Here is a 25,595-nt window from a genome sequence, read left to right as displayed (position 1 = left end):
TGCGTGCATTATCAGTGTTGGAAAAGTGGGCGGGATTAATTATGCAAATTTGCTGCAGCCTGCAGCATGCTGGTCTTTGCAATGACAGCACAAACGTTTTGGAGGGAAATCTGAGCAACATCTAGGTTATCAATCAATTAAAGGTTTAATTAATTGCATTATTGAGTGATTGCGAGCAATCAGCAGGTGGTGCTTAATTGCTTGCTCTATCTACCCTACTTGCAGCTGAAGAGGAACAGACCAGGTGATCCAGCAACCTCGTTAGGCACCTTATCAGCGGTAGCAGCTGAGCAGGAGAGACAGAGGTGCAAGGTATGTCTGGAGGGGAGGGAGGAATGGACAAGATTAAGAAGGGGAGCTGGGTTTCAAGTGTTTAGAGGTTGTTTGCTGCTGTGGTGACTTTGTCTCTGTTGCTATTTGTAGCCTGCTTACACCTAGATGAGGAAAAGGCGGTACTGTGGCCAAGGCTCACCACAAGCTGAACAAGCGCCGGCGAACGGCAGGTGAGTAGCTGGGCGACCATTCTGGTTATCGCTTCTCGGCCTTTTGGCTAAGATCAAGTGTAAAAGCTGGTCTAGTCAGGAGGTCCCAGAGGATCGGCAACGCTAGCCCCTCAGCCTTCCGGACGGTGTTCTCCCAGTGGGGACACTGTCTGGATGCTGCTATTGGGGGGCGATCCGCGCTGACTCTGGGAACGGGAAGCGACCAACGATGGAGAGAGGAGGTCCGTCTTTTCCTAAAACCATCCGTATTTATGTTGCGGCTGAGAAGAGGATATCGGTTGGTTTATGTATGGTACAGAGGGAGATCTTGGAGAATTTATTGAAAGTGCCGAGAGAGTGGATGTTCTGCGTCCAGGATTTTCAAACAAGAAGTATTTACGATATTACTTTTACTGAACAAGATCACGTTACTACGGTGATGGGACGGATGAAGGTAAAGGAAGGTGAGAAAATATTGGAAGGCATTACGTTTGTACCATTTGTGCCAGTTTCCAGAATTCCTTTATGTGTACATATGTACAACCCATTTGTGTCGGACGAGGAAATAATGATTTTCTTGAGTAGGTATTGTTCTTCAGTGTCGAAACCAGTGAAACTGATCAATGCTTATGGGGTGTATAACGGGAAGCGAAAATTCTTTGTCATGCTACGCCAAGATACCTCAGAGGTAAGTGGTTTGAAACACCCTCCTCAGAATTTATCAATCGGGGGGAACAGGGGATACCTGTTCTACCCTGGACAGCCAAAGTTCTGTCGTAATTGCTACCAGTTTGGTCACGTGAGTGTTGAATGTTTAAAGGGTATGTGCTGCAGGAACTGCTTCGGGGAGGGACATACTGCTGCAGAGTGCGCTGAAAGGCGCAAATGTGACCTTTGTGGGTCGGAGCGTCATATGGCAAAGTTCTGCCCGAATTTGCAGCAGGGTCCCCCTCCGGCGGTGACTGTAGCGGAGCCTGAACAGGCAGAAACTGTTGAAGTTCCTGTGGAAAGAAAAGCTGTACAGAAGACTAGGTTGTCTTTTATTCAGACTTTCGGTACACAACTGAGAACCCAGCATGAGCATGAAGAGAGGCATGCAAGTATTATGGCTGCTGAATTATTGAAAAAGGCTGATAAGAAGGAGTCACTTGAAGTGGTTCCAGAGACAGAGGTAAGGAGTACAGAGCCAGAAGTCATGGAAGCTGAAATGGCAGGTCCTTCAAATTTAATGGAAGTAGGGGCTGGTGAGCCCAAAAAAATAGTTCCAGCGGCAAAAAAGCAAAAAAGGAAAGGTAAGGAGTTGGATCCTGTTGACTTTCCGAAGATTTTGATAGCTTCTTCCCCTGTAGGTGGAGACTGGTCTGAGTCAGATGTATCGGGATCTTGTTCCCCAATGATGGAGACTCAGACGGTTTCAACAGAGTTGGAGGGTGCTGGGTTTCAAGTAGGCCATGACAGTAGCTCAGAACATGGTGAAGGGACGTGAGATGATGAGGGTTAAAAACCCCTGATCAATGTTCCGTGTTATTTCTTTGAATACCAGAAGTATAAAGGCTGCAACAAGGAGGGCGGTTATTTTTGACTTTTTAGGCAAATTAACGTTTCATATTCTTTGCTTACAGGAATGCTGCCTGATGGAAAAGCCTGTATCATTTCAGTGGGATAAGGGACCATCCGTGTATTCATTGGGAATAACAAAAAACACTGGTGTGGCAATTTTGTTTAAAGGGTGGGGGTTTAGTATTTTGAAGTCTATAGAAGTGGTATCAGGGAGGGTGTTAATGGTGTATTTTGAATATAGGGGTACAGTGGGTAGAATATTAAATGTTTATGCACCTGTTGATAAAAATGAAAGAATGGAAGTGTTTGAATGTTTAGGATTGGTTTTGCCTGGGAGGGAGGTTACTGTCTTGTGTGGGGATTTTAATTGTATTTTGTGTAAAGAAGATAGGGAGGGGGTGGGTGAGGGGTATAAATTGGATAAAACAGGGAAAAAGTTAATGCATTTGGTAAAAGATTATGGTTTGGTAGATGCGGTGGGGTATATAGGGGAACATGATAAGTTTACGTTTTATAGTGATAAGGGTTCGGTTAAATCTAGGATTGATTTCTGTTTTATTTCACAGGGGGTGAAGGTTGAGTTTCTACGGACACAAAGAGTGAATTTTTCTGATCACGTGATGTTGGAATGTGAGGTGAGACTGGACGCAAGAATGGAATTTGGGAAAGGATTTTGGAAATTGAATGTGAGTATGTTAATGGATGAGGATGTGAAGAAAGAGTATTGTAAGATGTATGAATTTTGGATGAAAGGTAAAAATAGGTTTAAAAATATAATTGAATGGTGGGAATGGGTTAAGTGGAAAACAAAAGAATTTTTTACAAAGAAAGGATGGGAGAAAGCTAGAGCAGAGAGAGAATGCCTGGATGAGTGGAGAAAAAGGATTGACTATTTATGTAAATTGAGAGAATTAGGATGGGAGGTGGAGGATGAATTGAAGAATGCGAGAGAATCTAGAAATAAATGTTTTGAAGAAAGAGGTAGAAAGATTGTGTTTGCTGCAAAATTGAACGTGTTAGAGAATGATGAAAAGTGTACTAGGTTCTTTTTTTAAAAAAGCGTATGAATGTAGAAAGGGGATGGATGGTATTATGAGTAGAGAAGGGGTTGTAGTAAATGAGAAAGGTATGGTTTTAAGTGAAGTGGTTGAGTTTTATAAGGATTTATATACGGAAAAAGAAAGAAATGTGAGTTTAGAAAATGAAGTGTTGGAATGTATTGAGGAAGGAGTGAGTGTAGAGGATGGTGAGTGGTTAACGAGAGATGTGAATAAGGTGGAAGTGTATGAAACTATTTATAATTTTAAATTGAATAAAACGCCAGGGTGTGATGGTTTGCCTGTAGAATTTTATAGAACGTTTTGGGAAGTGATTGCGGATGATTTTTTAGAAGTGTGTAAGGTTGTTTTAAGTGAAGGTGTGATGTCTGAATCAATGAAAAAGGGAATAATTGTTTTGATTTTTAAGAAAGGTGATAAGTATGAGTTGGGTAATTGGAGGCCAATCACATTATTGAATGCAGATTATAAGATAATTGCAAAATTAGTAGCAAATAGGATAAAAAGAGTGATTGAAAGAATGGTAGGTGAGGAGCAAGTGTGTGCGGTGCCTGGTAGACAGATTGCGGAAAGTTTGATAGGTGTACGAGATGTTTTATGGTATTGTAAGGAAAGAAAGATTGAGGTGGCAATTGCAACGATTGATTTTGAGAAAGCGTATGATAGAGTAGCGCATGAGTTTATGTTTAAAGTATTAGAAAGAATGGGTTTGCCTGGGAAATTGTTGAGCTGGATAAGAAGTATGTATAGAGAGATAGTGAGTGTTGTGCAAGTTAATGGTTGGATGACGGAAAGTTTTAGAGTACATTCTGGAGTTAGACAGGGTTGTCCCTTGTCCCCAATACTTTTTATATGTGTAATAGAGCCTTTATTGCGTAGTATAGTTAATGATAAAGTTGTGAGAGGGGTTGAGATTCCTGGAAGCAGTGGTAGATGTATGGATGACGTGACTGTTGTATGTAGAACACAAGCGAGTTTGAGAAGGGTTAAATTATTAGTAGAATTTTTTTGTATGGTTAGTGGGTTTAAGGTGAATTGGAATAAATGCAAATGTATGGCGTTTGGTAAATGGAGAGAATTGGAGTTATGTGGTTGGCCGGTGGAAGAAAATGGTATTGAAGTTTTAGGTGTAATATTTGAGGATGAGTTGAAAGGGAAAGAAAGTTGGAAGAAAGTTGTTAGCCGTGTGAATCAAAAGATTGGATTGTGGAGTGAAAGGATTCTGTCTCTTGAAGGGAAAGTGTTGATAATTAAGGCTGTGCTGATTCCTGTTATGTTATATTTGAGTTGTGTTTTCCCCCCCGATAATAAAAATATAAGGAAATTGACTAGAATAATTTTTTTGTTTTTTTGGAGCAGTAGAATGGAGAGATTGTGTAGGGAGAAAGTTGTTAAGAAAAGAATAAATGGAGGTATGAATGTGCCAGATTTGGAAAAGTTTTTAATGATTCATTACGTGAGGATGTGTGTTAGGATTTCTAAAAAAGTAAATGTGATAGCATGTATGTTGAGGTATGCAGCGGGTATGAGTTTAAGAAGATATGGATTGCATGAGATGGATCAAACGAAGCCTGTATGTTTTAATACCCCGTGGTTTTATAAAAAGATTGATGTGTGTGTTAAAAAGTATGAATTGCAGAATGTATCTTGGGAGGAGTGGAGTGAAAAGAGAAAAGTGTTTAAATTATTGGATGAAAAAGAGAGTGTGATTGGAATAGATGGGCTGACTGAACAAATGAGTAAAAGTGTATGGAAAAGATTGGATGAAATAGAAATTTTAAATAAACAGAGAGATGTGGCATGGATGGCTGTACATAATTGTTTGGCAACGAGAGAGAAGCAGTATGAAAGAAGTTTGGTGAGATCAGAAATGTGTCCAAGAGAAGGTTGTGGGGGAAGAGAGAATGTTGTACACGTGTTTTGGAATTGTGGTTTTGTGAGAGAGGTGTTGCAAAAGTTGTTGAAGTTGGTAGTGGGATTGACTGGGATATCAGTGTTTTCGTTTGAAGTATTGATGTTTGGGATATGTCGGTTAGAGAAACAAAGGGAGAGAGTGTTATGGATTATAATGGCGTGTATTAAAGAAACTATGTGGGATGTAAGAAATTTGGTAGTGTTTAGGAAGGAAAGTTTGTCAGTGGATGATTGTGTAAGAATGGTCAGAGGAAAGATATTTCTGTATTATTTAAGAGATGTGAAGAAAAATGGAGAGTTGGATGCAGAGGGAGTATGGAAAACGAAAAAATGGAAGAAATGGTGCAAGTTGGAACAGTATAGGTGGTGGGATTTCAGTATTCAAAGGTGTTTGTAATATAAGAAAAAATTGTGTTATGATAAAAAAGGTGTTTAAAAATTGTATTAATGTACATGTTGGTTTTATTCAGGTTTAATGGAAAACAAGCAGTGGATATTGGTAATGTTGGGTGGTGGGTTGTATGGTTATTATGTTAATAATATGTAGATATTTTTGTGTGTTTAAAGGAAAAACAAAGGGGTAAGTATGAATGAAAGGATGAATGGGGTAGGTATAAAACGTTTACAGTGATTTTGGTGTGGGGGTTTGCTGTGGTTTTTGGGGTGGTGGTGGGGTTTGGTTGTGTTATTGCTGTGTCGTGTTTATTATTAAATTTTACTGAAAAAAGACCATGAGGATGTTATTTGAGAGATTCCTTGAAAATCATCTGGAGGAAAATGCTCTGTGACTGAGTGGTTAAAGAAAAAAAAAAAAAAAAATCTGTTCTTATCAGTTTAATATCTGATACGTCCCCTATCTGGGGACCATATATTAAATGGATTTTTGGAACAGGGAGATGGAAGAAGAGCTTGCTCTGTCCACTCCACGCATTGACCTGGTATTGCAGTACCTCCAGGACCGGTGCACCTCTCTTATGCTGGTTAAAAAATAGATTGATTGATTGAACAAAAAATGCAAAAAGGAAAAGCAAGCCACTGGACTCTCACTTGGCGAGAACGAAGGCAAACTTGTTCTCCTTCCCTGCTTTTTTCTCTGTTCTGTCTAAGTGCGAGCTCTGCCTCCCCCTGTCTGCGGCATGCCTGAATGAAGCCTGGACGGAACGGACCAAAAACATTACATTCCTTGAATTATGGACACTTGTAGCAATGTTTGTTAACTGTTATTGTTTCGTTTGGATTGATCGCTAGTCTGATTGTTATTCTCTATCATCATGTGCTGTGCACGATTCAATTCTGTTCACCTGATCCCATGTATTTATTCATTGTTATCCTGTAAATCTGTGTAATCACTTCATGGAATAAAAGTGTCCAGTACATATCCATTGTGAAGAAGTCAGAGTATGTATGGCTGGCTGGCTGGCTGGCTGGCTGCGTGCATTATCAGTGTTGGAAAAGTGGGCGGGATTAATTATGCAAATTTGCTGCAGCCTGCAGCATGCTGGTCTTTGCAATGACAGCACAAACGTTTTGGAGGGAAATCTGAGCAACATCTAGGTTATCAATCAATTAAAGGTTTAATTAATTGCATTATTGAGTGATTGCGAGCAATCAGCAGGTGGTGCTTAATTGCTTGCTCTATCTACCCTACTTGCAGCTGAATAGGAACAGACCAGGTGATCCAGCAACCTCGTTAGGCACGTTATCAGCGGTAGCAGCTGAGCAGGAGAGACAGAGGTGCAAGGTATGTCTGGAGGGGAGGGAGGAATGGACAAGATTAAGAAGGGGAGCTGGGTTTCAAGGGTTTAGAGGTTGTTTGCTGCTGTGGTGACTTTGTCTCTGTTGCTATTTGTAGCCTGCTTACACCTAGATGAGGAAAAGGCGGTACTGTGGCCAAGGCTCACCACAAGCTGAACAAGCGCCGGCGAACGGCAGGTGAGTAGCTGGGCGCCCATTCTGGTTATCGCTTCTCGGCCTTTTGGCTAAGATCAAGTGTAACAGCTGGTCTGGTCAGAAGGTTCCGGTGCCTGGTGACGCTAGTCCCTCGGCCTTCCGGCTGTGTCTTCCTTGGAGGACGCAGTCCGACTGCTGCTATTGGGGGACAACCTGAGCCGGGTACTGGAAACGAGAGGTGATCCCAGGATGGAGCGTGGTGCGCCAGCCTATCCGAAGAGCATTCGAGTTGTGGTGTCTGAGGAGAGGAGGAGAGCTGTGTCATTATTCACCGTGCAAAAAGAAGTACTGGAGCGGTTGCTGAAAGTGCCTCGTGATTGGCTTTTTTGTGTCCAGGATTTTCCTGCCAGGGGGATATATGACGTCACCTTCGTGGAACAGGACCAGGTAAATACAGTAATGGGAAGAAAGCAGCAGAAAGAATCTGAGCCTATTCTTCAAGGTATGACTTTTATCCCTTATGTGCCTGTGTCTAAAATCCCGTTGGTGGTGCATATGTATAATCCCTTCGTCTCTGACGAAGAAATTATGGCCTTTCTAAGTAGGTATTGTTCTAATGTATCAAAGCCATTGAAACTGCTAAATATGTATGGTGTTTATAATGGCAAAAGAAAGTTTTTTGTTTCTTTGAGATCGGATCCAACGGAGTTCAGCGGGCTGAAACATCCGCCCCAGAATTTCTCTATTGGTGGCAATAGAGGATATTTATTTTATCCAGGGCAGCCAATGTTTTGCCGCAACTGTTTTCAGTTCGGACATTTGGCAGACACGTGTGATAAAGGGATGTGTTGCCGAAACTGTTTTGGCGAGGGTCACACTGCAGCTGAGTGTGACGAACGGAGGAAGTGTGACCTTTGTGGGTCGGAAAGACACATGGCTAGAACATGTCCCAACTTACAGCGTGAGGAAATTGGAGGTGAAGCTACAGTGGGGCTGGATGGAGCTGACGTGGCAGAAAAGCCTGGAATAAGGAGACTGATGGGAAAGGTAAGAATTCCCTTTATACCTACGTTTGGTACAAAAATAAAAACACAAGAAGAGATTGAGAGGGAACATGCCAGAATAATGGCGGAAGATCAGGAGAAAAAAGCAGCACAGCAGGTGGAGGAAGAAGAAGAAGTAGCTGCTGAAGAAGGAGTTATTATGGAAGTAGAAGAAACCCCTTCGACTTTGGTAATCTCTGATGAGGAAGAGATGAAAGCTGGCCCTTTAAAAAAAAGGAGGAAAAGTAGGAAGCTTTCTAAAGAACTTTCAAAAGGTTTGAAAGAGCTTGAGGGGGTTTCAGAGGCAGAGACGTCTGGTGGCGCAGCCTCCGGAACTATGGTTAAGATTCCTGGGATGCAGTCCACGGACAGAAGTGGGGAGTCTGATGAAGGCACGTGAAATGATGAGGAAACTGATCAATGATTTCTATAGGCTCACTTAATGTGAGAAGTATAAAAAGTGTAACAAGGAGAGCTATGGTTTTTGATTTGTTGAAGACCATAACATGTACTCTGTTTTGTTTACAGGAAATTGGTTTAAGTTTCAAACCGCAGGAGGCTAAGTGGAATATCGGACCTGCTTTTTTTTCATTTGGTGGTGGGAAGAATGAAGGGGTGGCAATAGTATTTAGAGGGTGGGATGTTGAAATAATTGATGTTTTGGAAGTGGTTTCGGGGAGGTTGTTGATTATAAGATTTTTGTATAGGGGCACGAGGTATAGGGTTATAAATATGTATGCACCTGTAAATAGGAGGGAAAGAATGGATGTTTTAGAGTGTTTGGAAATATATTTACCGGGAAGGGATTTAAGTTTTTTGGTGGGAGATTTTAATTGTATAATAAGGAGGGAGGATAGGGTGGGCCAAGGGGTAGAGTATGAATTAGATGGAACGGGGAGAAAATTAAATAAAATGATTAAAGAATTTGGGTATACGGATATGGTGACGGTAGCAAAAGATAAGGAGGTGTATTCATTTTTTAGTGATAAAGGAAATGTGAAATCACGGATCGATTTTTGTTTTGTTTCACAGGGTGTTATAGCAGATAATCTTACTATGCACAAGGTATGTTTTTCAGACCATGTGATGTTAGAATGTACGGTAAGAATGGATGGAAAATTGGAATTTGGAAAAGGAGTATGGAAGATGAATGTAAGTATATTGATGGATGAGGTTGTAAAAGAAGATTATTTTTTAATGTATAAAAGATGGAGAGAATGTAAAAATGATTTTAATAGAGTAATTGATTGGTGGGAGTGGATAAAGATTAAAACAAAAGAATATTTTATTAAAAGAGGTTGGGCTAAAGCTAAAAAAGAGAGAGAATGTTTTGATGGTTGGAGAAAGAGAATAGATTATTTGTGTAAATTGCGTGATTTAGGATGCGATGTTAGAGGAGTTGGAAATGGCGAGGGATGAAAAGAAGAAGTGTTTGGAAGAAAGAGGTCGGAAGATTGTGTTTGCTGCAAGAATGGATGTGTTGGAGAAAGATGAAAAGTGCACAAGATATTTTTTTAGAAAGGCGTATGAATGTAGAAGAAGTATCGAAGGGATTGTAAGTGAAGATGGGGTTTTAATGAATGATAAAGAGCAAATGATGAAAGAAATTGAAACTTTTTATGGGAAATTGTATGCTGAGCGTGAAAGGGATAGGTGTTTAGAGAATGAATTATTGGAAAAAATTGAAAAGGGTGTAAAAAGAGAAGATGTGGATGGATTAATAAGAGAGATTGGGAAAAAAGAAGTGAGTGATACAATAATGAATTTGAAATTAAATAAAACACCGTGCTGTGATGGATTACCAGTGGAATTTTATAGAATGTGTTGGGAAGTGATTGGGGATGATTTTGTAGAAGTATGTAAGTATGTTTTGAGTATGGGTGAGTTGTCTGAATCTATGAAAAAAGGTGTGATTGTGTTAATTTTTAAAAAAGGTGATAAGAATGATATAAAAAATTGGAGACCAATTACCCTGTTAAATGTAGATTATAAGATTTTAGCAAAGTTAATTGCGAATAGAATGAAAGGGGTGATTGAAGATATGATTGGTGAAGAGCAAATATGTGCAGTACCTGGGAGACAGATTGCAGAAAGCTTGATTGGGTTGAGAGATGTTTTATTTGATTGTATGGAGAGAAAACTAGAAGTAGCGGTTGCTACGATTGATTTTGAAAAGTCATATGATAGAGTAGCGCATGATTTTATGTTTAAGGTATTAGAAAGAATGGGTGTGCCTAGTAAATTATTGGAATGGATCAAGTGTATGTATAAAGATATTGAGAGTGTAGTTCAAGTGAATGGGTGGATGACTGATGCCTTTCAAGTAATGTCTGGAGTTAGACAGGGGTGCCCTTTGTCCCCTGTACTTTTTATATGTGTGATTGAACCGCTACTTCAGAGTATAAGGAATGATAAAATGGTGAGAGGAGTGGAGATCCCAGGTAGTGGTGCGAGGAGTTTGAAAGTGATTGGCTATATGGATGATGTGACTGTGATTTGTAAAACACAAGCAGGGTTGAGGCGGATTAAATTATTGGTTGAGATTTTTTGTATGGCAAGTGGTTTTAAAGTAAATTGGAGTAAATGTGCATGTAAATCGTTTGGTAGATGGAGAGAGTTGGAATTGTGTGGATGGCCAGTGGTTGAGAATGAAATTGAAGTGTTAGGGGTGAAGTTTGATGGTTTAAAAGGGAAAGAAAGTTGGAAGAAAGTAGTAAATCGAGTGAATCAGAAGATTGGATTTTGGAATGAGAGAGTTTTATCATTTGAAGGAAAGGTTTTAATTATAAAGGCAGTTTTAATCCCAATAATATTGTATTTAAATTATGTGTTTCCCGTAGAAAATAAGAGTTTGAGAAAGTTAGTCAGAATAATGTTTTTATTTTTTGGGGGGAGTAGGATGGAAAGTTTGAATAGAGAGAAAGTGATGAAGATGAGAGAGAATGGTGGTATGGGTGTTCCAGATTTAGAACAGTTTTTATTAATACAGTATGTAAGAGTGTGTTTGAAATTAAGTTTAAAAAATAGTATGATTGCATGTATGTTGAAATACGAGGCTGGAATGGTATTAAGAAGATATGGATTGTATGTTTTGGATAGAAAGAAACCTGTTTGTTTAAATGCACCGTGGTTTTATGAAAAGATTGAAGTATGTATAAAGAAATATGAGTTGGAGAATGTGTCAAAAGATGAATGGTGTGAGAAGAAGAACGTTTTTAATATTATAAAAAATAGAGAAGAAATGTTGGGGATTGATGGGTTGACGATTGGACAAAGTAAAGATGTATGGAAGAGATTGAATGAAAGAGAAATTCTAAATAGACAGAGAGATGTTGCATGGATGAGTATACATAATGTTTTGAAAACGCGACAATTTCAGTATGGAAGAAGGCTGGTAAGATCTGATGTGTGTCCGAGGGATGGATGTGGTGGAAGAGAAAATATTGTGCATATGTTGTGGAATTGTGATTTTGTTCGGGAGGTTTTAAAGAAATTGTTGAAATTGGTTATAGGATTGTCTGGAATACAGGTATTTACGTTTGAAGTGTTAATGTTTGGTATATGTAAGATAGAAAAAGAAAAAGAGAGTGTTATGGTTGATGATGGGATGTATTAAAGAGGTTATTTGGGATGTAAGGAATTTATTAATATTTAAGAAAGAAAGTATTTCTGTGGATGGTTGTGTGAGAATGATTCGAGGAAGACTGTATTTGTACTATTTGATGGATGTAAGACGAAAGGGTGAATTGGATGCAGAGGGTGTATGGAAGACAAAAAAATGGAAAAAATGGTGTGCATAGTAAGATGGGTGGTGGTAGGTGGTGGTTTTTGTTTGTTTTTTTATATTCTATGGTTAATGAGGTATAACGTGAAATGGGGAAAGGTTTTTTGTAACTAATTATTGTATTATGTTATTAGAAAAGATGGTGGGTAGGGATGGTTTTGTTTTGATGTAAATAATATGAATATTTTGTATTTTTTGAATAGGTCCAAGAAGAAAATCTTAATGGAGGGTGGAGGGTAATGGAAGAGTAATGGTGGGTATTGGTATGGTGGGGGGTTGTGTTGGGTGTTGGGTTATGTAGAAATATTTGTATTTAAAAAAAAAAAAAAATTGTGTTGAGATAAAAACGGTGTTTAAAACTTGGATTAATGCATATGTTGGTTTTTATTCAGGTTTGATAGAAAACAAGCGGTGGATATTGGTAATGTTGGGTGGTGGGTTGTATGGTTATTATGTTAATAATGTGTAGATATTTTTGTGTGTTTAAAGGAATAACATAGGGGTAAGTATAAATGAAAGGATGAATGGGGTAGGTATCAAATTTTTATAGTGATTTTGGTGTGGGGGTTTGCTGTGGTTTTTGGGGTGGTGGTGGGGTTTTGTTGGTTTATTGCTGTGTTGTGTTTATTATTAAATTTTACTAAAAAAGACCATGAGGATGTTATCTGAGAGATTCCTTGAAAATCATCTGGAGGAAAATGCTCTGTGACTGAGTGATTAAAAAAATAAATAAAAAAAAAATCTGTTCTTATCAGTTTAATATCTGATACGTCCCCTATCTGGGGACCATATATTAAATGGATTTTTGGAACAGGGAGATGGAAGAAGAGCTTGCTCTGTCCACTCCACGCATTGACCTGGTATTGCAGTACCTCCAGGACCGGTGCACCTCTCTTATGCTGGTTAAAAAATAGATGGAACAAACAAACAGAAAACGAATGCAAAAGGAAAAAAAAGGAAAAGCAAGCCACTGGACTCTCACTTGGCGAGAACGAAGGCAAACTTGTTCTCCTTCCTGCTTTTTTCTCTGTTCTGTCTAAGTGCGAGCTCTGCCTCCCCCTGTCTGCGGCATGGCATGCCTGAATGAAGCCTGGACGGAACGGACCAAAAACATTACAGTCCTTGAATTATGGACACTTGTAGCAATGTTTGTTAACTGTTATTGTTTCGTTTGGATTGATAGCTAGTCTGATTGTTATTCTCTATCATGTGCTGTGCACGATTCAATTCTGTTCACCTGATCCCATGTATTTAATCATTGTTATCATGTAAATCTGTGTAATCACTTCATGGAATAAAAGTGTCCAGTACATATCCATTGTGAAGAAGTCAGAGTATGTATTGCTGGCTGGCTGGCTGGCTGGCTGTGTGCATTATCAGTGTTGGAAAAGTGGGCGGGATTAATTATGCAAATTTGCTGCAGCCTGCAGCATGCTGGTCTTTGCAATGACAGCACAAACCTTTTGGAGGGAAATCTGAGCAACATCTAGGTTATCAATCAATTAAAGGTTTAATTAATTGCATTATTGAGTGATTGCGAGCAATCAGCAGGTGGTGCTTAATTGCTTGCTCTATCTACCCTACTTGCAGCTGAAGAGGAACAGACCAGGTGATCCAGCAACCTCGTTAGGCACCTTATCAGTGGTAGCAGCTGAGCAGGAGAGACAGAGGTGCAAGGTATGTCTGGAGGGGAGGGAGGAATGGACAAGATTAAGAAGGGGAGCTGGGTTTCAAGGGTTTAGAGGTTGTTTGCTGCTGTGGTGACTTTGTCTCTGTTGCTATTTGTAGCCAGCTTACATCTAGATGAGGAAAAGGCGGCAGCACTGTGCCCAAGGCTCACCGCAAGCTGAACAAGCGCCGGCGAACGGCAGGTGAGTAGCTGGGCGCCCATTCTGGTTATCGCTTCTCGGCCTTTTGGCTAAGATCAAGTGTAACAGCTGGTCTGGTCAGAAGGTCCTGGTGTGTAGAGACGCTAGTCCCTCGGCCTTCCGGCTGTGTCTTCCTTTGGGAGGCGCAGTCCGGTTGCTGCTATTGGGGGACGACCTGATCTGCCACTAGGAACGAGGAGGGATCCAGGATGGAGAGAATAGCGCCCTCTTATCCACGTACTGTGCGGTTGTACGTTGCTGAAGAAAAGAAAAGGTCCGTGAGTTTGCATACAGTCCAGAAGGAGATATTGGAAGGTTTATTGAAGGTCCCCAGGGAGTGGTTGTTTTGCATCCAAGATTTCCCGGCGAGGGGAATGTACGACGTCACGTTTATGACTCAAGAACAACTGGCTACGGTGATGGAACGTGAAAGACAGAAGGCGACAGATTTCCTGCTGGAAGGTATTACTTTTGTACCGCACGTTTCAATGTCTAGACTACCCCTAATTGTACATATGTTTAACCCCTTTGTTAGCGACGAAGAAATTACGGCCTTCTTGAATCGGTATTGCTCGTCCGTTTCCAAGCCCTTCAAACAAGTGAACATGTTTGGTGTATACAACGGCAAACGTAAGTTTTTTTTGTCGTCTTAAAGGCAGATGCAACTGGTATAAATGGGTTAGTACACCCGCCCCAAAACTTCTCAATCGGAGGTAATAGGGGTTACTTATTTTATCCCGGTCAGCCCAGGTACTGCCGAAATTGTTTTCAATTTGGACATACTAGCGACGAATGCGAAAAGGGCCAGTGTTGTAGAAATTGCTTCAGTGAAGGCCACACAGCGTCAGAATGTGCTGAAAAGAAGCGTTGTGACCTGTGTGGTTCTGAGAGGCATATGGCCAGGTCATGTCCAAATGTACAGCATGATTTTTCATGGGTGAAGGTTTCTGAGAGCACGGTGGTGGGTGAAAATGAGGAAAAGAAAATAGCTGGAGAGAAAGTCAGGATTCCTTTCATTCCCACATTTGGTACTGTTTTGAAATCAAAGGAGGAGCATGAAGCTCGTCATGCTCAGATTATGGCTGAGGACCTGGCAAAAAAGAAAGCCAGTGATGAGTCGGTGTTAGTTTCTGAGAGTATGGTTGAAGGTGAGTCGATGGAGGTGGAAAAAGTGGTGGAAAATGTGGTGGCTGGTCCTTCGACTGTAGATTCGGAAAGTGAGGAACAGGAAAAAACGGTTCATGCTGCAAAAAAGGTGCGTAGGAGGAGCCGTAAATTATCTAAGGAATTCCAGAAGGTGCTGAGGGAGGTGTCTCCAGGAAGGGTGTCCGGCTCTGAGGGTGATACTTCTAGTTCTGCAGCACCTTTGTTTGACACGAGGGACGTGTCGAGACTGGTTGGGATTTCGGGATACTCTCAAAGCTCTGAAAAGTTTGTTGATACGGACAGTGGCACGTGAAGTGTGATGAGGTTTTTCCCCTCTGATTCATGTTTATTTTCTGCTCACTAAATGTGAGAAGTATTTTTGCAGCAAAACGGAGAGTTTTGATTTTTGAGTATTTAAAAGGAGAACCTTTTGTTGTCTGCAGGAATGTTGTTTGAAGGAGGTGCCGCAGTCATATTCCTGGAATTTAGGACCAATAGTTTTTTCTTGTGGTGATGGGAAAAACGTAGGGGTTGCGATTCTATTTAAGGGGTGGGAATTTGAAATAATTGATGTAATTGAAATAGTGTCAGGGAGGGTGTTGTTGGTTAATGTTTTGTTTAGGGGCACAAGGTTTAGGATTTTTAATATGTATGCACCGGTTAATAGGAATGAAAGGGTGGATGTGTTTGAGTGTCCGAGTATGTATTTGCCGGGAAGGGAGTTCACTTTTCTTATGGGGGATTTTAATTGTATTATACGGAGGGAGGACAGGGTGGGTAATAGTGACGACTGTAAATTGGACAGATCAGGTAGGATGTTGGGTAATTTGATTAGGGATTTTGATTACATTGATATGGTGAAAGTCACAGGAGATAAAGAGGTGTATACGTATTTTAGTGATAAGGGGACTGTGAAATCACGAATTGATTATTGTTTTGTTTCACAGGGTGTTATGGTAGAATGTCTTCTTATGCACAAAGTCCCGTTTTCTGACCATGTGATGTTGGAAGGAAGAGTTCGTATGGAGGTGCGCATGGAATATGGAAAAGGCTGTTGGAAGATGAATGTGAGTATGTTAGAAGATGAAGAAATAAAAGAATTATTTGGTGATGTATAAGAGGTGGAGAGAAAGTAAAAATGAGTTTGCATGTATACTTGATTGGTGGGAATGGGTGAAAGAAAAAACAAAGGAATTTTTTATTCGTAAAGGCAGAGCGAAAGCTAAGAGAGAGAGAGAATGTTTTGAGGGTATTAGGAAAAGGATTGATTATTTATGTAAGTTGAGAGAGTTGGGGTGGGAAGTGAATGAGGAGCTAGAGACAGCAAGGGAAGAAAGGAAGAAATGTTTGGATGAAAAAGGAAGGAAGATTGTATTTGCTGCGAGGATGAATGTTTTTGATAAAGATGAAAAGTGTACGAGGTTTTTTTTCAAGAAGGTGTATAAAGGAAAGCAAGGTATGGGTGGTATTTTGAATGAGGATGGGGTTTTGTTAACGGGAAAAGATCTAATGTTAAATGAAGTTAAAGGTTTTTATGAAAAGTTATACACTGATAGGGAAAGGGATGTGAGTTTGGAGAATGATTTGTTGGAAAAAGTTGAGAGAGGTGTGAGAAAGGAGGATGAATATAGCCTGGTAAGAGTGATAGATAAGAATGAACTACGTAGTACGATTGATAATTTTAAACTAAATAAAATGCCTGGATGTGATGGGTTGCCAATTGAATTTTATAGGTTGTTTTGGGAAGTGATTGGAGATGATTTCTTGGATGTATGTAAAATGGTTTTATGTAAGGGAGAATTGACTGAATCAATGAAGAGAGGTGTGATTGTTTTAATTTTTAAAAAAGGTGATAAACAAGATTTGAAAAATTGGAGACCAATAACTTTACTTAATTCGGATTATAAAATTTTAGCCAAAATTATTGCAAACAGGATGAAAGATGTGATTGGAGATATGATTGGTGAAGAGCAAGTATGTGCAGTACCTGGGAGACAAATTGCGGAGAATTTGATATGTTTGAGAGATGTGTTGTGGGATTGTATGGAAAGAAAGCAAGGAGTAGCGATTGCGACGATTGATTTTGAAAAGGCGTATGATAGGGTAGCGCATGGTTTTATGTTTAAAGTTTTGGATAGAATGGGAATACCTAGTAAATTATTAAATTGGATAAAATGTATGTATGCAAATATTAGTAGTGTGGTACAAGTGAATGGTTGGTGGACTGATGTGTTTAAAGTAGGCTCTGGGGTGAGGCAGGGGTGTCCCCTGTCTCCAATTCTTTTTATTTGTGTGATAGAACCATTGTTGAAGAGTATAAGGAAGGATAAATTGGTGAGAGGTGTGGAAATCCCAGGTAGTGGTGCGAGAAGTTTGAAAGTGTTGGGTTATATGGATGACGTGACTGTTGTTTGCAAGAATCTAGCGGGTTTAAGGAGAATTAAATTATTAGTTGAATTGTTTTGTTTGGCGAGTGGTTTTAAAGTGAATTGGGATAAATGTGCATGTAAGGCCTTTGGTGACTGGAGAGAGATTGAATTATGTGGGTGGCCAGTGGTGACGGATGGGATTGAAGTATTAGGGGTGAGTTTTGATGAGGAATTAAAAGGAAAACAGAGTTGGGTAAAGGTTGTGAATAGAGTGAATCAGAAGATTGGATTTTGGAATGAAAGGATTTTATCAATGGAGGGAAAGATTTTAATTATTAAAGTAGTTTTAATTCCTATTATGTTGTATCTTAATTTTATTTTTCCTATAGACCATAAAAGACTACGGAAGTTAGTTAGGATTATGTTTTTGTTTTTTTGGGGTGGAAGGATGGAGAGGTTGTGCAGAGAAAAAGTTATGAAAAAGAGAGAGAATGGAGGTATGGGTATGCCAGATCTGGAGCAATTTTTGTTAGTGCATTATGTTAGAATGTGTGTGAAAATTAGTTTACAAGAAAATATGATAGGATGTATGTTAAAATATGAGGCAGGAATGATTCTGAGAAAGTATGGTTTACATGAATTAGATCGAATGAAACCTTATTGTTTTAATATACCTTGGTTTTATAGGAAGATTGAGGTATGTGTGAAAAAGTATGACTTAGTGAATGTGTCAAAAGATGAATGGTGTGAGAAAAAAAGAGTGTTTAAACTAATACGAGGTAAAGAAGAAATGTTGGGAATTGTTGGTTTGAGTATGGATCAGAGCAAAGAAGTTTGGAAAAGAATGAATGGTATTGAGGTGGTAAATAGACAGAGAGATATAGCGTGGATGGCAGTACATAATGTCTTACCTACGAGAGAATTTTTACATGGAAGGAGTTTAGCGAGAGTTGAAATGTGTCCGAGGGTTGGGTGTGGATGTTGTGAAAATGTGGTTCATATGTTTTGGAATTGTTGTTTTGTGAGGGATGTTTTGAAGAAATTGTTGAAGATGTTTGTTTGTTTGAGTGGTGTACAAGTTTTTACGTTTGAAGTTTTATTATATGGAGTGTGTAAAATTGATAAAGAAAGAGAGAGAGTGTTATGGTTGATGATGTGTTGTGTAAAAGAAGTATTATGGGATGTGAGGAATTTGTTAGTATTTAAGAATGATAGTATAGGAGTTGATGGATGTTTGAGAATGATTCGAGGGAAAATGTATTTGTATTATTTATTGGATGTAAGGAAAAAAGGTGAGTTAGATGCGGAAGGGTTTTGGAAGACAAAAAAATTGAAAAAATGGTGTGCATAGGAATGATGGGTGGTGGGTAGAGTTTGTAGCTTGGTTGTTGTTATTTTTGAAAAAAAAAGAAAAAAGAAAAAGGAAAAAGGAAAGAGAAAAAAAAGGGTTATGCTGTATTTTTGTTAATGTATGTTTTGTTTTATTCAGGAAACGAAGACATGCAAAATTGGTGGGTTGAGGGCTAATAAGATGAATTGGTGGGTATTGGTGTTATTGGGTGGTGGATTGTGTGGCGTTTTTTTAGGGTATGTTTTGAATTACTGTATATATACTGTGTGTTTTCTTTAAAAAAAAAAAAAAAAATGGGGTAAGTATGAATGGTAGGATGATTGGTTTAGGATTTCTAATTTTGATGTGTTTTTGAAGTGGGTGGTTTGCCGTGGGTTGTGGGGAAGGTGATGGGAATTGTTGTTTTTTTGTGTGTTGTGATTATTAAAATATTTTATTGAAAAGAATCATAAGGATGTTACCTGAGAGATTCCTTGAATGTCATCTGGAGGAAATGCTCTGTGACTGAGTGGTTCAAGAAAAAAAAAAAGAAAAAAAAAGAAAAAAAAAAAAAAAAAATCTGTTCTTATCTTTGTTGCAGTGTCTGCTGGACCTGCAACTCTGTGGATGGGACGTGGGTGAGGAGCTGGAGGAAACCAAGGAGGGTCTGAAAAGACACTTTGAGGAAGAAGCCAGGCAAATCATCTTTCGTTCCAAAGTGGAGAATCTTGAGAAGGGGGAGAAGTGCAACTCCTTCTTCTTTAGGAAACTCCACTCTGGCCACACACCCCTGTCTGAGTTACGTGATGGTAATGGTGATATGCAACAGGGGAAAGAGAGGGTCACGAAGGTAGTAACGGACTACTACAAGGACCTCTACTCCCCTAAGCATATGTGCAGTGATGCCGCCGAGAGATTCCTCTCGGGTATCACGAGGACGGTAGACCCAACAGGGAAAGCCGTGCTAGACGGCCCCCTGACTCTGGGGGAGCTGCACGTTGCGGCCAGATCCTTTAGACCAGGCAGGACCCCGGGCAGTGACGGTCTCCCAGCCGAGTTATACGTAACGCTGTGGGACCTCATTGGACCGGACCTGCTGGCCCTGTATGAGGAGATGGCAGAGACGGGCAGCCTACCACCCACTCTCAGGGAAGGTATGATCACGATTTTGTATAAACAGAAGGGGGAGAGATGCGACCTTAAAAACTGGAGACCCATCTCTCTCCTTAATGTGGACTACAAGATCCTGGCCAAGGTCTTAGCAACCAGACTGAAGGCGGTCATAGGAGGGATCATCGACCCTGACCAGACCTGTGGCATCCCAGGACGCCGGATCTCCGACAGCCTGGCACTCGTCAGAGACACGATCCATTACATCAAGGATCGCCGGGTCCGGGCTGCACTCGTGCGCCTGGACCAGGAGAAAGCCTTTGATCGTGTCTCTCATGAGTTCATGAATAGAGTACTGCGCAGGTTTGGGCTGGGGGAAGTGTTCTGCTCCTATGTAAACCTAATGTACCGTGATATCTGCAGCACTGTGTTGGTGAATGGCTGGAAAACTGAACCCTTCCTAGTCAGGTCAGGGGTCAGGCAAGGCTGCCCTCTCTCACCTCTCCTCTTTGTCTGTTGCATAGAACTCTTCGCCGAGTCCATCAGGCAGAACCGTGAGATCAGAGGGATCACCACACCAGGAACCAGAGGGAAAGAAGTAAAGTGCTCGATCTACATGGACGACGTCACCATCTTCTGCGCCGACCCCCATGCAGTGAGAGCACTCAAGTCCACCTGTGATGACTTCGGCAGAGCTTCAGGAGCCAAGATCAACTGCGGGAAGTCAGAGACTATGCTATTTGGGCAGTGGGATGTACCCTCAGACCCTCTTCCCTTCCCCATCAAATCAGGCCTCATTAAGATTCTAGGGGTCTGGTTTGGGGGAGAGGGTGCTGCCTTGAAAAGCTGGGACGAGAGACTGGCAAAAGTGAACCAGAAGTTCGGATTGTGGATCCTCAGAGACCTTACCATCGAAGGGAAAAAACTAGTGCTGCGGAACGAGATCCTCCCTGTTCTGCAGTACACGGCCCAGGCGTGGCCCCCTCTGATGGCTGTTTGCAGAGCCATCACAAGAGCAGTTTTTCACTTCATCTGGGGATCCAAGATGGACAGAGTGAAGCGCACCGTGATGTACAAAGAACCCCGCAAGGGAGGCAAGGGAGTTCCAGATATCCCCACCTGGCTTCGAGCCTTCTTTGTATGCAACGGAGTTCGCAGGACGCTAAGAGACAATGCAAACTGCTCTGCCGGGAACTCCATGTCCCGCTTTTTCCTCCTACCCATCTGGAGAGGGCTGGGCTGGGACAAGTGGGACAGCTCCATCCCTTACAACTGGAACACTCCTTGGTATTACCTTGATGTGAGAAAGTTTGTGAAGGAACACCATCTGGAAGGAGTCAAACCGGAACTGTGGTCCCCCAAGGTGATCTACAAACTAATCAGAGCACAGGACATTACAGAGTCTATTCCAGGGCTGCCAGCCGCCACAACAGAGACTGTATGGGAGAAGGTGGCATCCGGCAGGCTGACCAATAGACACAAAGACATGGCATGGATGGCCATCCAGGGAGGCCTCCCCCTAAGGACATTCATGCATGCGAGGGGGCTGTGCAGATACAGACATTGTCCGCAGTGTGTTGTGGAGGAGGAAACTTCTCTACACCTCTTCTGGCAGTGTAAATTTGCACAGGCTTTGCTGGGAGCCCTGGAAAGAGAACTCAGAGACTCAGTTGAGAGACAGCATCTGTCATATCACTCTATCCTGTATGGACTATTTCCCGGAACGCACACAGTGGGGGCAATTGAGGACGCATGGCGCCTACTGTGCTGCGTGAAGGATGCCCTATGGTTCGCCAGGAATCGCTTGGTGTTGAGGAGGGAACAAGTCACTATCCGAGACTGCCGCAGGCTGGTCCACAGCCTGCTCAGAGACTATGACACCATGGACAACCTCGGTGAAGAAGAAGAGGACTGAGCCCTAGACCCCTCAGCCGCCCCCCCCCCCTCCGCCCCTTTCTTCTTCCAGAGACTTGACCCCAACCAACAAAACCCCTATTGGATAAAGAGTCGGAAAGCCCCCTCACCCCCCCCCCCCTTTTATTATTGTTGTTTTGGTGGGAAGGTATGGGTGCATTTAATGTATGTATGGTTGGCAGTTGGTACTTGGGCACTAATAAAGGTCTCAGCCCAAAGTGCCCAAAACTGACTGCTAGCAAGATATAAAGTATGTAAGAATGTATGACACTGCGCTTCGACGCAGATATGTTTTAAACTGTAAACTGTCTATTTCGAAATAAAGACTTTTTTGTTAAATCAAAAATCTGTTCTTATCAGTTTAATATCTGATACGTCCCCTATCTGGGGACCATATATTAAATGGATTTTTGGAACAGGGAGATGGAAGAAGAGCTTGCTCTGTCCACTCCACGCATTGACCTAGTATTGCAGTACCTCCAGGACCGGTGCACCTCTCTTATGCTGGTTAAAAAATAGATTGATTGATTGAACAAAAAATGCAAAAAGGAAAAGCAAGCCACTGGACTCTCACTTGGCGAGAACGAAGGCAAATTTGTTCTCCTTCCTTCCCTGCTTTTTTCTCTGTTCTGTCTAAGTGCGAGCTCTGCCTCCCCCTGTCTGCGGCATGGCATGCCTGAATGAAGCCTGGACGGAACGGACCAAAAACATTACATTCCTTGAATTATGGACACTTGTAGCAATGTTTGTTAACTGTTATTGTTTCGTTTGGATTGATCGCTAGTCTGATTGTTATTATCTATCATGTGCTGTGCACGATTCAATTCTGTTCACCATATCCCATGTATTTATTCATTGTTATCATGTAAATCTGTGTAATCACTTCATGGAATAAAAGTGTCCAGTACATATATCCATTGTGAAGAAGTCAGAGTATGTATTGCTGGCTGGCTGGCTGGCTGGCTGGCTGGCAGCGTGCATTATCAGTGTTGGAAAAGTGGGCGGGATTAATTATGCAAATTTGCTGCAGCCTGCTGGTCTTTGCAATGACAGCACATTATTTATTATTGTTGTTTTGGTGGGAAGGTATGGGTGCATTTAATGTTTGTATGGTTGGCAGTTGGTACTTGGGCACTAATAAAGGTCTCAGCCCAAAGTGCCCAGAACTGACTGCTAGCAAGATATAAAGTATGTAAGAATGTCTGACACTGCGCTTCGACGCAGATATGTTTTAAACTGTAAACTGTTTATTTCGAAATAAAGACTTTTTTGTTAAATCAAAAATCTGTTCTTATCAGTTTAATATCTGATACGTCCCCTATCTGGGGACCATATATTAAATGGATTTTTGGAACAGGGAGATGGAAGAAGAGCTTGCTCTGTCCACTCCACGCATTGACCTGGTATTGCAGTACCTCCAGGACCGGTGCACCTCTCTTATGCTGGTTTAAAAATAGATGGAACAAACAAACAAAAAACAAATGCAAAAGGGAAAAGAAAAAAAAGCAAGCCACTGGACTCTCACTTGGTGTGTGAGAACGAAGGCAAACTTGTTCTCCTTCCTTCCTTCCCTGCTTTTTTCTCTGTTCTGTCTAAGTGCGAGCTCTGCCTCCCCCTGTCTGCGGCATGGCATGCCTGAATGAAGCCTGGACGGAACGGACCAAAAACATTACATTCCTTGAATTATGGACACTTGTAGCAATGTTTTTTTAACTGTTATTGTTTCGTTTGGATTGATCGCTAGTCTGATTGTTATTCTCTATCATGTGCTGTGCACGATTCAATTCTGTTCACCTGATCCCATGTATTTATTTAATCATTGTTATCCTGTAAATCTGTGTAATCACTTCATGGAATAAAAGTGTCCAGTACATATCCATTGTGAAGAAGTCAGAGTATGTATTGCTGTATTGCTGGCTGGCTGGCTGGCTGGCTGGCAGCGTGCATTATCAGTGTTGGAAAAGTGGGCGGGATTAATTATGCAAATTTGCTGCAGCCTGCAGCATGCTGGTCTTTGCAATGACAGCACAAACGTTTTGGAGGGAAATCTGAGCAACATCTAGGTTATCAATCAATTAAAGGTTTAATTAATTGCATTATTGAGTGATTGCGAGCAATCAGCAGGTGGTGCTTAATTGCTTGCTCTATCTACCCTACTTGCAGCTGAAGAGGAACAGACCAGGTGATCCAGCAACCTCGTTAGGCACCTTATCAGTGGTAGCAGCTGAGCAGGAGAGACAGAGGTGCAAGGTATGTCTGGAGGGGAGGGAGGAATGGACAAGATTAAGAAGGGGAGCTGGGTTTCAAGGGTTTAGAGGTTGTTTGCTGCTGTGGTGACTTTGTCTCTGTTGCTATTTGTAGCCAGCTTACATCTAGATGAGGAAAAGGCGGCAGCACTGTGCCCAAGGCTCACCGCAAGCTGAACAAGCGCCGGCGAACGGCAGGTGAGTAGCTGGGCGCCCATTCTGGTTATCGCTTCTCGGCCTTTTGGCTAAGATCAAGTGTAACAGCTGGTCTGGTCAGAAGGTCCTGGTGTGTAGAGACGCTAGTCCCTCGGCCTTCCGGCTGTGTCTTCCTTTGGGAGGCGCAGTCCGGTTGCTGCTATTGGGGGACGACCTGATCTGCCACTAGGAACGAGGAGGGATCCAGGATGGAGAGAATAGCGCCCTCTTATCCACGTACTGTGCGGTTGTACGTTGCTGAAGAAAAGAAAAGGTCCGTGAGTTTGCATACAGTCCAGAAGGAGATATTGGAAGGTTTATTGAAGGTCCCCAGGGAGTGGTTGTTTTGCATCCAAGATTTCCCGGCGAGGGGAATGTACGACGTCACGTTTATGACTCAAGAACAACTGGCTACGGTGATGGAACGTGAAAGACAGAAGGCGACAGATTTCCTGCTGGAAGGTATTACTTTTGTACCGCACGTTTCAATGTCTAGACTACCCCTAATTGTACATATGTTTAACCCCTTTGTTAGCGACGAAGAAATTACGGCCTTCTTGAATCGGTATTGCTCGTCCGTTTCCAAGCCCTTCAAACAAGTGAACATGTTTGGTGTATACAACGGCAAACGTAAGTTTTTTTTTGTCGTCTTAAAGGCAGATGCAACTGGTATAAATGGGTTAGTACACCCGCCCCAAAACTTCTCAATCGGAGGTAATAGGGGTTACTTATTTTATCCCGGTCAGCCCAGGTACTGCCGAAATTGTTTTCAATTTGGACATACTAGCGACGAATGCGAAAAGGGCCAGTGTTGTAGAAATTGCTTCAGTGAAGGCCACACAGCGTCAGAATGTGCTGAAAAGAAGCGTTGTGACCTGTGTGGTTCTGAGAGGCATATGGCCAGGTCATGTCCAAATGTACAGCATGATTTTTCATGGGTGAAGGTTTCTGAGAGCACGGTGGTGGGTGAAAATGAGGAAAAGAAAATAGCTGGAGAGAAAGTCAGGATTCCTTTCATTCCCACATTTGGTACTGTTTTGAAATCAAAGGAGGAGCATGAAGCTCGTCATGCTCAGATTATGGCTGAGGACCTGGCAAAAAAGAAAGCCAGTGATGAGTCGGTGTTAGTTTCTGAGAGTATGGTTGAAGGTGAGTCGATGGAGGTGGAAAAAGTGGTGGAAAATGTGGTGGCTGGTCCTTCGACTGTAGATTCGGAAAGTGAGGAACAGGAAAAAACGGTTCATGCTGCAAAAAAGGTGCGTAGGAGGAGCCGTAAATTATCTAAGGAATTCCAGAAGGTGCTGAGGGAGGTGTCTCCAGGAAGGGTGTCCGGCTCTGAGGGTGATACTTCTAGTTCTGCAGCACCTTTGTTTGACACGAGGGACGTGTCGAGACTGGTTGGGATTTCGGGATACTCTCAAAGCTCTGAAAAGTTTGTTGATACGGACAGTGGCACGTGAAGTGTGATGAGGTTTTTCCCCTCTGATTCATGTTTATTTTCTGCTCACTAAATGTGAGAAGTATTTTTGCAGCAAAACGGAGAGTTTTGATTTTTGAGTATTTAAAAGGAGAACCTTTTGTTGTCTGCAGGAATGTTGTTTGAAGGAGGTGCCGCAGTCATATTCCTGGAATTTAGGACCAATAGTTTTTTCTTGTGGTGATGGGAAAAACGTAGGGGTTGCGATT

General features: G+C 41.6%; 2 non-coding genes and 2 pseudogenes across 2 annotated transcripts; all 4 read left to right on the top strand.

The window, feature by feature from the left end:
- The first annotated feature begins 5,790 nt into the window (after positions 1-5,790).
- Positions 5,791-5,986, top strand: LOC134584181 (U2 spliceosomal RNA). The gene has a single exon (XR_010086483.1). It is a non-coding gene; the product is annotated as a U2 spliceosomal RNA (small nuclear RNA).
- Positions 5,987-12,428: 6,442 nt separating this feature from the next.
- On the top strand, positions 12,429-12,625 carry LOC134584184 (U2 spliceosomal RNA). Its single transcript, XR_010086484.1, has one exon. It is a non-coding gene; the product is annotated as a U2 spliceosomal RNA (small nuclear RNA).
- Positions 12,626-21,791: 9,166 nt separating this feature from the next.
- On the top strand, positions 21,792-21,967 carry LOC134584160 (U2 spliceosomal RNA; annotated as a pseudogene).
- A 762-nt stretch (positions 21,968-22,729) lies between these two features.
- Positions 22,730-22,905, top strand: LOC134584151 (U2 spliceosomal RNA; annotated as a pseudogene).
- Positions 22,906-25,595: the final 2,690 nt, after the last annotated feature.

This window comes from Pelobates fuscus, chromosome 13, assembly GCF_036172605.1.
Source record: "Pelobates fuscus isolate aPelFus1 chromosome 13, aPelFus1.pri, whole genome shotgun sequence".
NCBI lineage: Eukaryota > Metazoa > Chordata > Amphibia > Anura > Pelobatidae > Pelobates > Pelobates fuscus.
Note: the sequence above shows the minus strand (reverse complement) of the source record. Positions and strands in the feature narration are given on the sequence as shown.